This window comes from Dermacentor albipictus, chromosome 4, assembly GCF_038994185.2.
Source record: "Dermacentor albipictus isolate Rhodes 1998 colony chromosome 4, USDA_Dalb.pri_finalv2, whole genome shotgun sequence".
NCBI classification, from domain to species: Eukaryota; Metazoa; Arthropoda; class Arachnida; order Ixodida; family Ixodidae; genus Dermacentor; species Dermacentor albipictus.
Genome location: NC_091824.1, coordinates 35969955 through 35987136, shown reverse-complemented (window position 1 = coordinate 35987136; position 17182 = coordinate 35969955). Strand labels below are relative to the sequence as shown.

At 44.2% G+C, this 17182-nt stretch overlaps 1 long non-coding RNA gene across 2 annotated transcripts in view; it reads left to right on the top strand.

The window, feature by feature from the left end:
- LOC139059624 (uncharacterized) overlaps window positions 1–17182 on the top strand; it is a 30724-nt gene that overhangs the window by 13408 nt on the left and 134 nt on the right. The window contains exons 2-4 of one of the 2 annotated variants that reach the window (XR_011514250.1): window positions 7206–7389; window positions 7926–8036; window positions 14134–14300. This is a non-coding gene — a long non-coding RNA (uncharacterized lncRNA). Of the gene's footprint in view, window positions 1–7205; window positions 7390–7925; window positions 8037–14133; window positions 14563–17182 lie in introns of those variants that run through there. The other variant, XR_011514249.1, reaches the window with a different exon arrangement.

Below are 17182 nucleotides of genomic sequence, written 5' to 3'. Positions count from 1 at the left end.
CAATTAGATAAGGCAAGCCGCGCAGTGTAGGCAATATTATTCGTTTTTCAAGTAAACAAAAGTGACCTCCTATGAACGAGGAGAGCGTTTGATTGGTGTGTTGAGACAACCCTGCGGATGACCGCCCGATGCTTGCGCCGGTGGGTACGCACGTTTGGCGTAAGGAGATCTGAATAAAAACGTATTGGAATAGTTTTACGTTATAGGACCCCTGTTCGATACATAAATGAAATTAGGTCACAGAAAGATTTGATTCCTGTACAAGGCAGGTGTGTCACGTAGAGACAGAAACAGAAAAAAAAGATATATGGAAAGACAGGGAGGTTAACCACATATAGGGAGCTACCAGTGGCTACTCTGTATAAGGGGAGAAGGTAACGAAAGGACCAGAGACGACGTAAAGGCCGGCATACATAATCTAGCTGCATAGCAGGCAGTGTCCTCAAAGTCTGTGATGCAGGCCTACGACCTTACAAATTTTAGCAGCTTACGTATAGCCTTCTGTGCGGAGTTACTTTGGGAGCAATGGGGCCCAAAAATTTTCTGTCCTGATATGTGCCTCCTGAAGCTCAAGACTGGCCCAGAAAGCTGATACACACCGTTCCCGGAATCTGTTATTGGCAAGCTTATAAATATTTGATCACACAGTAAAGCGAGGAAACTTGTTAATTTCTTGGCGTGTCACATCATGTATTTTTTAAGTTCAATACATGCGCATTGAAGGCTTATAAATGAACAAGGGCTTGTATGTTTTCAAGAGGAGCGTGCACGAGCTGACTTCCGTACGCGTACCTGCACACGTGTAGCCGATATGGTATGACACCATTCATTGACTTGTGTGAAATGAGACGCTAAAATTGCATTAGAATTTGTCATTATTGTTACGTCTTTATTTTTATCACTATTTCACGTTTTAGTAATATTGTCATCTAATATTTAAGAACGGAATAATAATTCACTCGTTTACTTTGAGAACAGAAATTCATGTCACGCAATAATAATTCGCTCGTTTACTTTGAGAACGGAAATATGTGGACATTTGAGAACGGAAATATGCGGTCTATATGTGGATATTTATTTATTCGGCTTCAAACTGCCATAGACAGGCGCGTTTTCTGTATTACTTTGCCATTAACATAGATTACCTTAACTTAACTCAGTGGAAATATGGCTGTGCCATATTTCCACTGTTCTAACAAGTGTCAACGTTTTATTTGAAACATTCGAATTTGAGCATTGTAACATTGCGCTTTTGTTTTGATGTCTCACGCAGCACTAGGCCAAACACCAGCAATAGGCCAAACACAGCCCAACGTTGGAAAATAGAGACACGTGCATCACCCCCGTATAGGGACATTTGGGAAAGCTCTACATTATTGTACACCCCTATAGTTCTATGTCGGCAACTGCAGTATAAACCAATGCAGGATCAATGCAGGACCAACCTTGACTGCGTGGCTGCATGGTAGTACCCAAGACTGTTGTAAAATTAAAACATGCTTGGTTGTACCAATGGTGGGTCAAGACAGGTCTGATAATCAGTCAAGGATATCGAAATTCACCGTACTCAATGTGCCATCACTGGGCAGCCATCCCATAGATACCATTGGCACGCAGACAGAAATACTGACAGTGCGACGATTTCTTCCAACGTTCAGGCCTGTAAATGTTTGCGAGCTCTTCTTTTATGCGCTGGAAATGTGTGTAACGTTGGTTTTTATCCTTCACACAACAAATTAAGACCGAGTGTTTTTGGCATGCCAGAACCACGATCTCACTGTCAGGCTCGCCGTAGAGCAGGACAGCAGATTTATTTTGACCGCCTGGATTCATGAACACGCATCTAATATGAGTGCAGGAACGTTTTTCCATTTTGCCTCCACCGAAGTGCGGCCGCCACGGCCGGGATCAAGCCCACGACCTCGAGCTGAGAAGCCCTAAGCCTTAGCGACTAAGCTGGTAGCCTTGAAATAACAACAGATACATCTTACTGAGTTAGCAAACAGAAAGAATTCAAATATATTCATTCCTATCTCTATTCATATTTAAACGCTGCATGTGCGGATAGTTGTAGGTGGTCCATCTAGTTCAAGAGCCTTCCAATAGAAAAAGTTCCCTATCGAGTAAGGCGGCTGTAGGTAACCGTGGACCAAGTAGCGGTATGAGGTGCTGGGCCCAGACCAGATGGCATGTCTGGGGCAGATGGTCTATATGCTGATTCGCGATTCGCGTTATACGCTTCAGGCTACTCGAAAGCATCTGCGAAGTGCCTGTTCCTCGGTTAAATGATGCGCAAGCGAACTTCGAATGAAATGTTAAGCTGGCTGTAAAACTATGCTCGAATAAATTACACAAATACACACACATAAAACTGACGACAACGTCCTCGTCTGTTAGTTAGTCACCAGTTAGTCCTTCTGGAATATGGTGCTTTATTCATAATCCAGCGAGTGTTCCACGAATGTGCCAAATGGCACTTAAAGATTCGACAGAACCGCTGTAGTTACGAGCACAGAAATAAATTTAGGAGGATATTTGGCATGTCAATGGTCATGCCTTCGCAAAGGAGCAAAACTGTAGTGCAATCACGTGCGTTGCGCAAAATTACAAAACTCCTCTGGCTTTGAAGTTTAGTGGGGTATTTGTACAAATATTTTCCTGAGAACTGCCCTTGCAAGTTGAGGCGAAACTTGGCAGTAATGATACTTTACACAAATTGTCCTATCGTAAGCTTGTTATGTATGTTCCTGTTGTTTCTAAACTCAGTTTTGTTTCAAAATTACGCCCGACCGATCAGTCGTTTTGATACAGGAACAAAACCTCATTCAGTACAGAAATATTTACGACGTGTTGTCATTATTGTATAGATGCTTCATTGCGGAACACTGAGTTCTACTGCCCCTGTAGCCACACAAATGTGTTACAACTATGGAAGGGTCAGCGCAAGCATGTTACGTCCATATCAGAGAGCAACCAAAATGATGATAGTAAAACGTTAGCAGTGAGAGTCACCTTGCTGCAGGGTGACCTGCGTGATAAAGTTTGACCTCAGTAAATTTACATCTTGTACTTGACGTACTCTTCCGTAACGAGATTTTGCAGTTAGCTTGTGATTTCAAATGAAACTTGTAAACAAAAACGCCGCCTTCACGCAAATTATCCTTGCATTTTAATTGCAGGCTTAGTCAACCGCGGCGTTCCCTTCGGCGCGACACTGCTATCGTTATCCTTCATGATGAATACGTTGATTTGCGCCCAGACGTATCTTCCACTCTTCCGTCTCAAGTAAGCGCGGACTGGCCCATCATCCGCAGGGATGCCCGAGCCTGGCAAAACAGTCCACTAGGCAAGCCAGAGAGCACCGACGGCAACGGCCGCAGTTCAGGCGCCGGCGCATCGCCTAATGGTCCGTTCACAGCTCGGCTCGGCGACGGCGGGGGGGACCTAAAGGGCGATTTCCTCCCCCTCCCTTGCCGCTCTGATCAAGGGGGACGCGGAGGGGGGGGGGTGTTATATGAACAAGTTAGACGCCGCTTTACGAGCGTGCTTGCTCGCGCGCTGCATGTTTCATGCGATCGGCTTGCCCGGCTGGCTCAGGCAAGCGTATAATTTGGGGATCGCAGGCACCCGCCCAGAGATTAAGCGGCCGTGGTGTCGAAAATTACCGAGAGGGGGAAGGGGGAGGCGCGAGGGGGTGTTCGAGAGGATGGGGGAGATGAAGAAGAAGCCGTGAAGTGGCTGACGCCCTCGGGTATATCGGAGCGTACCGCCGCTGTGCTGTATCGCTGGCGAGAGCGGCTGGCCCCGGATTGAATCACGGGCCCAATCGATGGATCGCGGAGCGACCTCTGACAGCCGCGACGCTGCATGCGGCGCGGTCGTGTTCGGGACACGCAGCCGTCGGTCGGCGAGACGTCGTGTGACGCGCGAAATGCGTGGTGAGTCAAGTGCATGCGCGCTCGAGCGCGTGCTGAGCTTTCCGACAGCGACGCTGTTGTGCCGCGAGCAGTGCATTCCAGCCGTATAACGAAGTTATTCGAGAGGGACCGTCAACTTGGACCGCCGGTTTCGGCTGTCAATTTTTTTGTGGCGGTGCTATATGTTGCATTAAAGAAGCATGCCCAATATTCAAAAAAAAAAAGAAGAAGAAAAGAAAAGGCTGGGTGTAGCTTAGCACGAAGATTACAAATAAATATTACACACAGAAGCGCTTGTTTTAGAGCAAAGTGTTGACAAGTCCACGGAGCACAAACATTTGTGCTCCGAGTTTTAAGAAAGGACAATGATACAAGAACAAAGTAACACACAAACAGCTTAACGTGTGCGGAACGATAGTTCTCAGACGCCTTTAATAGTCTTGCCTTGTATTTAGTGTGAAACATTACCCGAGAGCACCATTAAAGTCAAGCATGGTCGTAGAACAAAGGCAAGTTTTCCTGACGATGCCCTTACATGTAGAAAAACCTCCGCCGCCAAGGTTTGTGAGTGGTGGCAGCGGCTAACACTCCCAGGGTTCTAGTAGGGAAAAATAAACTCCCAAGAAAGGGGACGGGGAAACGGCGCAGCGGTTGCTCAATTGGTAGAGCATCACACGCCGTAATGCGAAGCTTGTGAGATCGTTTCCCTCTTCCAGCAAGTTGTTTTTTCATCCACTTTCATTTCCTATAATTTATCATTTCCTTATTTCATTTATTAAGCACACGTAATTTCCGCTAGGTTGTCTTTGGTGTCAATGTTTGGTGGCTTCTTATGATACGACTAATAAAAATCGGGCACTTTGGTCTTTCATCTCGTTCATTGCCTCACGGCAGCGTTTGCTGCAGACAAATCCGCGAGATAACCGAGATTTCCAGACAGAGCATTACCGCGTAGAAGTGGTGATGCAGGAAATAAAACGAAAAATTATTTTTTAGAAAATGCGAGACAGCGCGGCCCTCTGCTAACAACGCGCATGCGGTCTATACAGAAGCGCGCGTTAGGAATTTTCTCACCCTGGTTCTCGTCTAGCCAAACACGCGACGGCCCAACAAAGGCCAGATTATAGCGTCCAGCCGCGACCCGTGCCTGTCGGGCTCGCCCCCCCCCCCCCCCCCCCTTCCCGCCGCACGATCCGACAAGCCTGACTCCTCCGGCTTGACTTTGGGCTTGACTGTGGCTGGCCTGCCGCGGGCGCATTCTGTGAAGCGCCGTCGCGCACGCTTCCAGAAGCGTTTGCGAGGCGCTCGGGATTAGCGCCTTTGTGCGGTCGCGTTAATCGGCTTCCAAACCCCCGCCGATCCGGCCTTCCGAGTTTGACGGCTGGCGAAGGGGAGGACGGCCACGGACAATGGCGGCGTCTCTCACCCCGGATGACGGACCCCGCGTGGAAGGAAGGCTTCGCCGTCTAACACTGGGTGACTGCAACAGCTGCAGCACTATGTCCCCTGTCGTCGTTCTCGTGACGTGTAAGCCGCGGCGGTGCTCGTGTGAGTCGCAGAGTTGGCACAAGCTGCAGAGCTTTTGCCCTGCTGACGGCGACAGGAGAGAACGGCAATCGGTGGCACATGCCGAGTTGTCATTTCTGCATAACCTCGAGTGTATAATTAGCACTGGGGATGAAATTACTCGTCCTTTAGTCTGTTTCTAAAGCACATGGCAAACATTATCGTTAATTTGCATTCGCTCGTCTTTCTACGAGCCGTGGAGTGTCCCGAAGCGTGGAAAGGGCCGTATAGTGCTGCCTGACAAGCGGAAGCAACCCGGGGTATTAATATGGAGGGTGATGTAGACCAGCGAGCAGCACAAACTGAGGTCTCAGGGTCGCACCGCTAGGAGATAGCAGAATGGGGAAGAATATATCAGCATTATTCAGCCTTTTGTGCTTTTCTTTAGCGTGATAGGCATCAAGATATTGCATTTACTGGAATCAACGTGGACCTTTAGCATATAAGCCAACCCCGATTAAAAGCCGGCCCTGGCAGTGGCGTAATTCTGTTCACGATGACGCCACTGCCAAAAATTCGTAACGGTAACGATAATATGCTCGGTTACTGCAGTATTAACACTGGTAGCATAGCGCGGGAAGGACGATCGACGAAGACTAGACAGGACAAGCGCTTGCCTATCTAGTCTTTGTGGATCGTCCTTCCCGCGCTATGCTACCAGTGCAACTATGTATTACCAACCAGCCCAAGCCTATACTATACTGCAGTATTAGCCTTGTATTTGTCTGGTTCAGCTTTGCACCACCAGGTGACTGCAGCGCTCCAGCCGCTCACGTTTACGGCCCCGCATTTCGGCAATCAATACAGTTACTATGCGGTAACCGCTCATACCGCCCGCGTTTGCCGGAATAGTGGAGACGCTATAACTCGCTGTTAACTTGTAATTAGCATTGCTTTTGATTTCTTTCCATATTGCACGGACTTCAAACGGTGGCGAACTCTCTCGTCTCCTCCTGCATTATCTCAGTCGTTACAGGAGTTACAGATGACCAATTTACAGAGTTATTGCTTCTAATATTTTCGCACGCCTCGATAACCTCCCAAGTTGCTTGATCCGGGTTTCTGGATACCAGTTGTGTTTTATCGAAGAAGGGTTTACAGCCACAATGCAAGCAGTGTGTGGCTAGATGACCAGTCTTTACCAGATTACTAACATTAGAGAAATTTAACATGTCCAAAAAGGCTGGGGCGTTTTGCCGGGTGTGAACTGCGCATGCGCGTGCCTTTGCTGGATGTCGGATTGCATTACCAGATTGCCGGATCCACCCGATGCCCTCCGCTCCGGCCCAGGTGGCCAGATTAGCGCGTCTATCCCGGCGACCGAATAAGCCGAGTCAAGAAAAGAAAACAAAAAAAAAACAAAAAACGAAAAGAAAAGAAAAAAAAAAGCTACAAGATGGCTGCCCCGCCTGTAGTCCATTCGCGCAGGTGATACATGCCGAGTGACGATATTGTTATAATAAAATAAGTATTATCGCTCCACCCTTTCGACGATATCATGATGTGGCTGAAGGTCATAGAAAAACTCGTGAAGGAAGGTTGGACCTCCTCCGGGCGCAGTGCTTGCGGGAGGACATGCAAAACAGGAGAAAGTACGTGTTTCAGACGTTAATTACTCGTTCATATCCTAAGCTAACACGCTTCGCCCAAATTTTCTAAATGCGCCTGTTTATCAGATAAGCAACGGAGGAAGACTACAAGGTCTTTCACATGCTGCTACAGCAATTAACAGACCTGGCACTTGAATGGAGATACCACCCGCTGAGATCAGCGGTGCGGAGCCGCTGGGTCACCAAGGGCCGGCCTGCCTGCGCTGCTGCGAGCATCGCACGGCTAAAACAGCGCAAGCCGAACACCCGCCAAACAGCGTCCTTGGAGGTCTTCGCCGCCTCATCTACGGATTTTGGTAGGAGACTTGTGACTTCACTTTTTCTTTTATTCTTCTCTCGGGGGAAGGCGGAGAGTGACGTGCGTGAGATGTTAACACTGAATTCAATTGCTAGATACAATGCTGCGTGCCCTTTTGGCGTACCATATGTATTGCTATATTTATTCATTTCGCACCTGAGATGGTCACTGTATGGCTTCCTGAAAGCTTACATTCCAGTATGCATACCATGTTCATTTTATTTAGCCGTGTAGCGGCAGTTTTGAATCATGAGAACCAAGTAATTACCGTAATTACCATAATCTGAATGCCTCAAGCCCGTTATTTTTTAAGGAACTGCATTTAAAAATGTGTAAACCATGTAGAACTGTGCTGATGCTTCTTCTTTGAAGTGGTTTTCTCCCACCTGTTCTTTAGGCAAACATTTCACCACACGCGCATCCCTATCATTGAACTGTTGGGAACCTGTACAAGTAACCTGCCCTAAGTGTTAGCAAAGCTGCTGGTTTTATCTTTTATATTTCCCAAAATTTTATTGTCTTTTCTATCTGTAGGGAAGAACTGCGATGTGCTGACACCTGTTGCGGAACAGGAGCCAGAACTGATCGACGACAAAGGCGGGTGGTGTTCATGTGGATGGCCTGCGTCGCCTGAGCCATGTTGTCGTATGTAAAAGTACCTGAGCCTCAATGCATATGATAAAAGCTCAGTAAAATAGTACCTCTAGTACTCGGTTCTTAAAAAAACCTGTTACCTTTTGTCTTGATGAAGACATTGTCATAGTGCTGATATGATGGGCTCCACTTTGTGGATTTCCGCAGAACTCATTTGCTCTTCCAGAATTCTGGTGCTTCAAGCTAGCAATTAGTTCGTCCTCTTTTTGGCCTCTTGTTAGCTCAGTCGGTGGAGAAACTGTCCTGGAAAGGCATTAGGCCAAGATTCAATACGAAGGCCATGATGAATGTTCTTGGAACTGTGCAGCTTTCTTTATAGAAAAGAATGGGTTTTCTAGTAGCTCTAGGCTACTTTCAGGTGGATAACACAATTCTTTCCTTTCGTGAAACTTCCCTCACACTGCTAATTGTGCATTTGCCCATACTGTGAGCTCATCAAACTGTTCAGTAGTGGTAGTTCCCTACCAGTGCATTGAATAGGCTGCATGGACATTATTTGATCATTGTGAACGCATTCTTTTTGGATGCTTCGCGCTATTTCTGACTGTAAAGTTCACTCGCTGCCACACAAACTTTTCAGATGCTTCAGGGCCTGCATGTAGAAAGCTGCTTTGATTGTTTGACCTTCATATACAAATTCGTGGTGCACCATTACATGGCAATCTGGAAACACAATCAGCATGACTTTTATTATTTCACCTTTTCCTCTGCAACTTCAGCTAGGTATACTTGAAAGCTCGTCTCTCTGCCGATGACAACTGTTTACTAAAATACATCTGTAAACTTCAGGCTTACAATCAATGCAACATTGTTCTTGCGCAAACTTTTGCACAGGAGTCATCTGTTTTGACACGATCTTGTTGCAAACGCGTCATTTCTAAATGTTATATCATAATCTGGTGAACATACAACTTTCCCAAAACAAGTGCTTCTGCCAGCAGTGATTGGCCAGTCACGGAACGCAAGACAACGTACAGAAACAATGCTTTCATTTTGCACGAGGTGGAGTGGAATCCATATCTTGCATCGTCCTAGGGGTCTTCGACGCCTTACCCCAAAAATACTTGACCCACTTGAACACAGTGCTTGCCTTTATGGCGTTATTTCCGTGCGCCTCTTGCAACGTTTCATGAATTGTTTCTCCACTCTTGGCTAGTTTTGCAAGTAATTTGATATTCATTCTCTTATTCCATCTGCTCTTCACACTCAATTTCAACCAGAGAAATTCAGTTGGACAAAGAACGGCACACAAAAAACTCTCGATTGTCTTACAGCGGTTCAGTTCGTACCAAAGGCCTACAGGGTGTTTTTGAGTGGAGAGAAAATGAGCATATGGTTCCACTATATACCATCTCCCACTTTATTAAATAATGTGTTGCTGGACTATCGCGTTTTCGTGACTTTGTTGCTGACTCACTGCATGAACTTTTGTGATGGTAGCAGAAAACACAACACAAAACAAGTTAAGCCCACAAATTTCGTATAGCCCTTATATCTTCATTTTGTTGTCAGCCAATTTTGATGTGAAAACTAACACGACATTGCAGCATGTCAAGACTCCCATTATATATGAAGCAGATCTAAACAATGCCCAAGCGGCATTAGTGAAATTGCCTTTGTTATGAACAGCTCGCTGGCAAGCTTGTTTTTATAAGGTCTGCCATAGGGATGGTTTGTTGGCCATTAATTCAAGCCAAAATGACGATTGGGTGTACCAAGTATGTACATAGTCCCTAAAAGCTTGCCAATGTGAAGAAGTATGACAAGGCAAAGAAATAGCTCAAGTAAATCCCCGCAAGTTTGAAACACTTGAGCCCTCTAGTACATAGCTTGCCTGTATAGATTGCTACAGGTGGAAGGACATGGTTGAAGAATGTGTATCGTTGAAGCTACCATATGAGGAGGATAAAAAATTTCCACGATTGAGACCGTGAACTGTGACCGTGTGCATATTATAGTAACATGCAAGCCTGTGCATTGGATCTGTAACAGTGTTGTATTATCGTTTTTCTGAAACGGTAAATTTGTTCCACGTTGTGTTGTAGTAATGTGGATTGAGTTTGCTTCCATTTAATTATGATTTTGTTTTGAAACTGTCTGAATGAGATGTCACTGTGTGCAGGGTTATTGAAATCCACTAATAATGTTTTTCGAAATAATAGCAATACTAAAATACATGTTTGCAAAAAAGATTGCCCATGCTTTTAGTCATCAAAGAGAATTGTCCACAAGCTTTCTCGTCCTTTATTGTAGTACATTGCAGAGCTCATGCAAGTACAGTAATTACTTGTGTATAAGTTTACTCCTATATATTGATGCCGCTGTACAGAAATAATAAATTCACCAAAGAGAACTCATATGTTTTAGCAAAACTACGAACTTCGAGCGTGACACCCCTTTCTTTACTGTAAGTTCGGCTATTAAATCTTGATAGTCGATGCCTTAAACTGAATCCTTGTTCGGAATGCCTGAGAAGTCATCCTTATCGCATAGTTCCAGGCATCCTTGGTACCCGAAATAACGTACTCATTGCGATCGAGTTTGTTGCATAGTGGCATTTCTTGTACCCAATCTGGATAATCTCTAGACTGACTTTATGGCCTGCGCGTCGAAGGAATGCCATTAGTTCATAAATATTGCTAGCTTCTTCATGAATGTAGGTCGACATTTTTTGCTATGAGTATGGGCGATAGGTTATTTTGGATACAATCCCAGAAAATAGTGACCAATATTGCAATAAATAATGTAGTCCTGCATAAATGAAAAAGAATATTGCCAGACACTGCAATTATTAATTGTCAGTAACATAAAACTGCCACTGTGAGGGGCAGATTTAGCACTTCTGAAATATAAGAAAACAATTTTTTTGACCCATAAACATGCAGATAACATGAAAATGTTAAAATACTAAACACGAGAAACAAATATTATAAGTTATATTCCTGAACCTATGAAAGTCACATAGAGAGTTTGATTGTACAATGCGGATTTGGCAATTACCTGATTCACGTGCAAACCTTATACTCCATTTGTTTACACCTGAAGGGCAGCCCGCCAGTACCAGTGGCGTTTCAACCCAAAACCCCACATAGAGGTGACCAGTGGGCACAGCTGGTAATGTGCACGTACATCCCGCCCGTGTGCAAGGTAACTAATTCGCTTCACTCCCTCTTGAACCACAGACAAGCTGTACACATGATGGTACTAGCAGTGCAGCCAGTATAAGTAAGGCTAGCATTTTATACTTAAATAATATGACTCATGGGATGCTGCCAACTGCCTACTTAACACATTCCGAATGTTTTCTGCCAACACTTGCGTAAATAATCATCATCATCATGTGAGGCCCCATTGGTAATGACGGTAGTTTTTAAACACACTATTGGTATATGTCATATAACTGTCCCCTGGCCATAAAAGTATTGCCACCGCTATATGGTCATACTGTTTGTAGTATGTACAAGTCAGCAAAGTTGCATTAGCCTGGTGAATACTGCATCTCTAAAATTCAAGTGATAAGCCAATTGTCAGCGCTACTTTACTGCAGTTAGTGGCAGTACAGCCTGATATTACAGAATTCATAAATGCACACTCAGGAAATGTGAAATTTTGCATTTGGAGGCGTTCCTGCAAATTCAATGGAGGCCTGGCGTGGGGCAGCAGGTGGCAATTGTCTGTTGCAGCTGTTGTTGCCATGCAAAGCCCCACGCCAGGCCTCCATTGAATTTGCAGGAACGCCTCCAAATGCAAAATTTCACATTTGTTGCAACAACAGCTGCAACAGACAATTGCCACCTGCTGCCCCTGTACCAGTGACGCATCGTGTACGAAGGACGCAACTGAGAGGTAAATAAGGAAGCTGCAGTTTCTTCACAGAGAACCTAGTGTCACAAGCGCTTGTCTGCCTTAATGGCTAAGTCTGGGAGTAGCAACACGACAGTGCAATGGAGGGCTTCATGTTACGCTCAAGTATCTTTTGCGTGATGTTGTTACCTAAGTCTTCGGTTCTGGTGGCCCATGCAAACTCGTCAGCTGGATTGGCGCATAGGATAGGCTCTTGAATTGCCAGTTCAGCACTTGTTTGCAGGTAGTTGCATATTCCGACCATAGTCGGGCTTGTGGCCCTGCACTGTTACACCGGGTTCGAACTGCATGCTGCTTTCTTTTACTTTCATTGTAGCAACTGCGAATGTTATTCATGTATGAGTGGACAATTATGAAAATTAGTGTGAATGCATTGAGGATTGGGCTGGTTCCATGGCATGACCATCTGGTTTTGCGAATGCTGTGCAAGAAGGAGCTGTCACTTAAAAAAATGCGAAGGCGAGCAGAGCCGAGACATACAGAAAGCAAGGAATATAAAATCATATTAACATAGATCATTTTATTCGTAACCACTGCACCGAATTTGATGAAATTTGTTGCATCTCAAAGAAACAGTTTAAATCTGACTGTGGGTGTGAATATTTTATTTATGCTGTCAATTTTTAAAATAAAAATGGGTAAAATCCAATTTTTTCTGTAAACGATACTGTGATATTTACAACTATGTGACTCAGTAAGGAAAAACGATATTACAATTCTGTGAATTGCATGTAATCATACACTTAAAGCAGACAGCGGACATAGTTGATGTAGTACGCATGGTTCTGAAATACACCATTGTTACGTGAGTGCGACTTTCGCAATACGCTTGTAAACAGTGTACAAAATCCACGCGCAATATAAATTGATGTGGGATTTGTCTGTTTTGAATGCTCTGAGTGCAGCTTACAGAACTGCATATCTCTTCTTGGTGCAGAGCTACGAAGTTGTAAACTTCGTGCTTCTATATTTTTTTTTGCAAACTGACCAAGTTCTTGAATATTAGAAAGTATTCAGGCCTTAAATCAAAGTTTCGCTTCCAACAGTCACTAGGCTTCTTTTCTCTCAAATGCAATAAATTTCGTAAAGATGGGCCCAGTGGCCGACTTTAATACATGGTTTCAATAAGCGTTTTTGCGTTTTAAATGTATTTGAACAGGCAGCATTGGAGTTGGGCCATGCTAAAACTTCCATTTTACATTTTGGTTGAGCTAAACAGCGGTTGCTGGCCCCTTTGTGGCTTCTGATGCGTCCAGAAATGGTTGTTGTTTTTAGCATGTGACAGGAGAAGGGTGGTGGGGATTGGTATACACAAATCAGGCTGTTCTATTATTTTTTTCGACATGGCCGTTCATTCGTTTTTAATTGTACGTTAAACAGCGTTGCACCTTGGCCCTTTTAACAAAGTGTACACGAGCCATCAATGCATCATACCCTCATCATCTAACATGGCTGGGAAAAACAAATGCACAGCTTGCTGCTGTCCAAATGCACGTTAAGATGCGTGCGAGCAATTCAAATCTGTGTCGTTCAATAGCAGCACTCACTGTTCGGACATGGTAGCAGTAACGAATCTGCTTTCATTTTGTCTATCGCATATGGCGCTGTATCAATGGAAAGCAATGGCAAGCAGTGCGATGGCGTCTCTGAAAGCTCCATTTTCTGCTTGATTTTCGCCCCCACAGCGCTAGGAAAATAGAACTTTTATCAGCTTCTACTGCACGTTTCATTATTTCATTCTAATATTTCTCTACATGACAAAGGAAAACTGAAGGATCGCAGGAATAAATTGATATTTCTCAAAATGACAATTGTGACTGCTCCACTGCCGAAAGAACTCCGCTTTGGTTGTCACTGAATTTCATGAGCTTACAATCGGAGTTTTTTACAGTTGTCAGAAGAAACCAACAAAACTTATGGAAATTCAAGATGTAAATTCGGTAGACAATTTCGTAATGTCACCACCACACTTCTTTTCTCCTTTAGCTTTTTCTGGCCTTTTTTTTTGCTGTAAGGGTGCCATTTTTTCGTATTGTAGTAAATTAATTGACTAATACAAATGACATCATGTTTCTCTATAGTGTCCCTTAGCACAAGACACACGTTTGTGTCCTTGTACTCACTGCTGCGTTTGTAGCTTTCATAAAACACTGCTTATGCCTCAGAGCATGAAGATCTGAAACGCTTCAGTACATTCCTCGTGTTTCTTGGTTGATTTGTGCAGGTACACGGGGGCAGAATGAAGCTACCCTGGCGTACCTGGAGGCCCGGTCAGAACAAGAAATGCGGATGCGCATGCTCAGTCATGAACTTGACCGAGAGACACTGGCCCTCGAGATGCGCCAGCCGGATGACAAGATGCAGCTCCAAAGCCGTCAGCACGACCACAATGTGAGGCTGAGGGAGGAGAGGCGGATCAGCCAAGTATACCACACTGCGCAGCTAGAATTGATCAAAGCGTCAACTGAAACGCTCCAAAAATAGTCGTGATCATACATGATGCTCCAATTTCTTCTAGAGTGCTCTTTTTTCTTTCTTTTCTTACTCTCGATTTCCATGCACGTCGGTCCCATTTCTCGTTCTCTGCTCTTTTTCTTTCTTTTCTTAATCTCGGTAAATACAGATCATGGTGTACTGTTTTAAAAAAATTAAATTATGTGGTTTTACGTGCCAAAACCAAGATTTGAATATGAGGCACGCCGTAGTGTGGGACTCCGGAAATTTGCACCAACTAGAGTTCTTTAACGGGTACCTAAAGCTAAGTACATAGGTGTTTTCGCATTTTGCGCAATGTTTTAGCATGTTCTCAGAGTGTAGTGAAGGGTACACTCCCTTTCACAGGTTGAGGTGCAATATCTTTGCTGTGATGTTTTTATGCCATGAGAATCGACAGTCACGTTTTATGTTTAATTCACGTGTTCCTCATCAACCACACTAATCCTGCTTATTTAGAGATTATTTATTGAGTTATCGTAAGCGTTCAGTTCTTTGCTCACATGTTGAGGATGCGTAGTCTTCAGAATGCATGATGCATAAATTTTTCGTTCCTTGATTATTTTTTTCCCTCTCCCCCTCTCTTTTCGAAATCTTAGTTCCCGGAGATCATGGTGCACTGTGTTAGAATGCTCAGAGAGGGCAGTGTAATATACAATACGTTGCACAGGTTGAAGTACAATATCTTTGCTGTGACTTTTTTCGAGCCATGGGGATGAATAGCGGCATTTTATGCTTTTATTTTATTTTCATCAACTCTGCTATTCTGGTTCTGTTTATTTAAAATATATTTATTGTATCGTGTGCTCCGTGCTTTTCCATACAAATCATGTACATTTCTTTAGAAGGCTTGGCAAGGCAGTGAAGTGTATACTTATTTGCAATTTGAGGTGCGATCTTTTCATTATGAATTACGTTCTCTATTAAAATATGATTTGTCTGAGCAATCTTGGCCGTTTGCCCGTTGTCTTGCTGCCATGTTGCCAGGATGCTTAGTTTTCATGGTATGCAAAGTCCATCATTAGTTCTCTGGTTTTCCCTTTATTTTTAGTTTGTACAACTAAATGTAAAACTCCCCAATAACTTGTATTCCTGGCGTGTCACAGACGCTCAATAACCTGTGTGGCGGGAGTGAAGTGCGTTTCATGAAGTTGCTCATTAGCGAAAGGCATGTTGGGATCAGTAGTTATATTTTCCTCTGCAGAGTAACACGTTACTAAGCAGCCTTCTCTGTGTTAACTCCCCTGTGAACCTTAATTCTAACAATTTCTGTGGACACAACAACAATACAAGCAACATAGGGCAATTAGAACTTTTTTGCTACTTTCGTGTTGCCGATTATGAATGCTTCAGTAACTTGTGAATACAAACTTGCTCAATGTAAACACTACTGTTGGGTCCTTTCAACATCAAAACAGTTCGGCGGAGAGTTTAGAGACCAACAAGTTAAACATTATTGTAAATATTTCTTGTATTCCTTCTGACATTCACTCACCTAAATTCAATTTAGCTTTATTTTCCTTTGAGACGAAGGTTTCTGGAATAAAAGCCGCTCTTTAGCAGCCTCAATAGGCCCAGAAGCACACAGGCACTACACAACAAAAATGCCCAAAGAAAAGCCGCACAGCAAAAAGTTAGAGATGCGAAAAACACACATATAATACACGAAGGGTCTCATGTTATACATGCCGAAGTACATCCCGCACAAACAACAAAGAAAATATTGTACATGCATCGTAAACTTTATTATATTGACCCTTTTCACGGAGCAGTTTGTTGCAGAGAAATGAGATGGTGATTTTAGGGGCGCGCCGCACGTCTCCTTAGCGACAGCGCACGAATACGAAACCATTACCGCTTCCATCTTTGATCCTGTGCGACCAACTGTCGGAAACAGAACTCTGTTTTCGCTAACGCACTGTGCTCTAGTCATGCCGGATTGAATCGTGTGGATTGAACACATATGCAGTAGGTGGCTGCAAAAAGTAGTGACTGACATACTAAGGAATACAATGAATATGTGCAGGGAAGTTAGCGGGCCGGTGCTGTAGTAGTCCGTACATGTTACCGGCACTTCGAGATGTACGGCTTTCTTCGAGGATACAGAAATTTGCTCATCCACCTGCGTTGTACCGCTAACCTTCATAGAAAGTGCTTCAGCCTCGGTATGTCGGCAAGAGTCAGTACAGCTCGTTAAACAATAACAAAGAGGGTAGCGGCGCTTCCTGTCACAGTACGTTTCGTGCACAGTATCTACAAACATATACCCCAACTGGCTCGGAATCTCACACCCACTCTATTGCCAACGTGTCAATAAGTGAATAGGCACACACTTCAACATATGAGTGCCATATACGCACAATAAACGACGGACTGCACCGATAATGCACGAACGGTCGAAGCCGAATGTTTCGTGACGGTCCACAAGAGTAAGCGAGCTGCTACCGAGAATACATCCTTGCTACAAGGTAATACAATGTACCAACCGGCTACGTTTGAAGCCTCGCGAGCAGCAAGAACGAATCTATTGGAACTGAGCACAAGCGCAAGTGTTTAGGCAGAAATAACCAGATAGACAGTCAGAAATGTGACAAGCTGCTGCTTCAAAATATTTGCCACATAAGGAACGAAGAGCAAAACACTAATCATGATTCATGAGTGGAAGGTTTGGATAGCATGGAATACATATTTAGTCTCGCTTTTAAAACAACACCATATATGATGTTTAAACATACCATAATCAACTTTCAAAGCACGTTTGCATGTTCTCTGAAACTGTA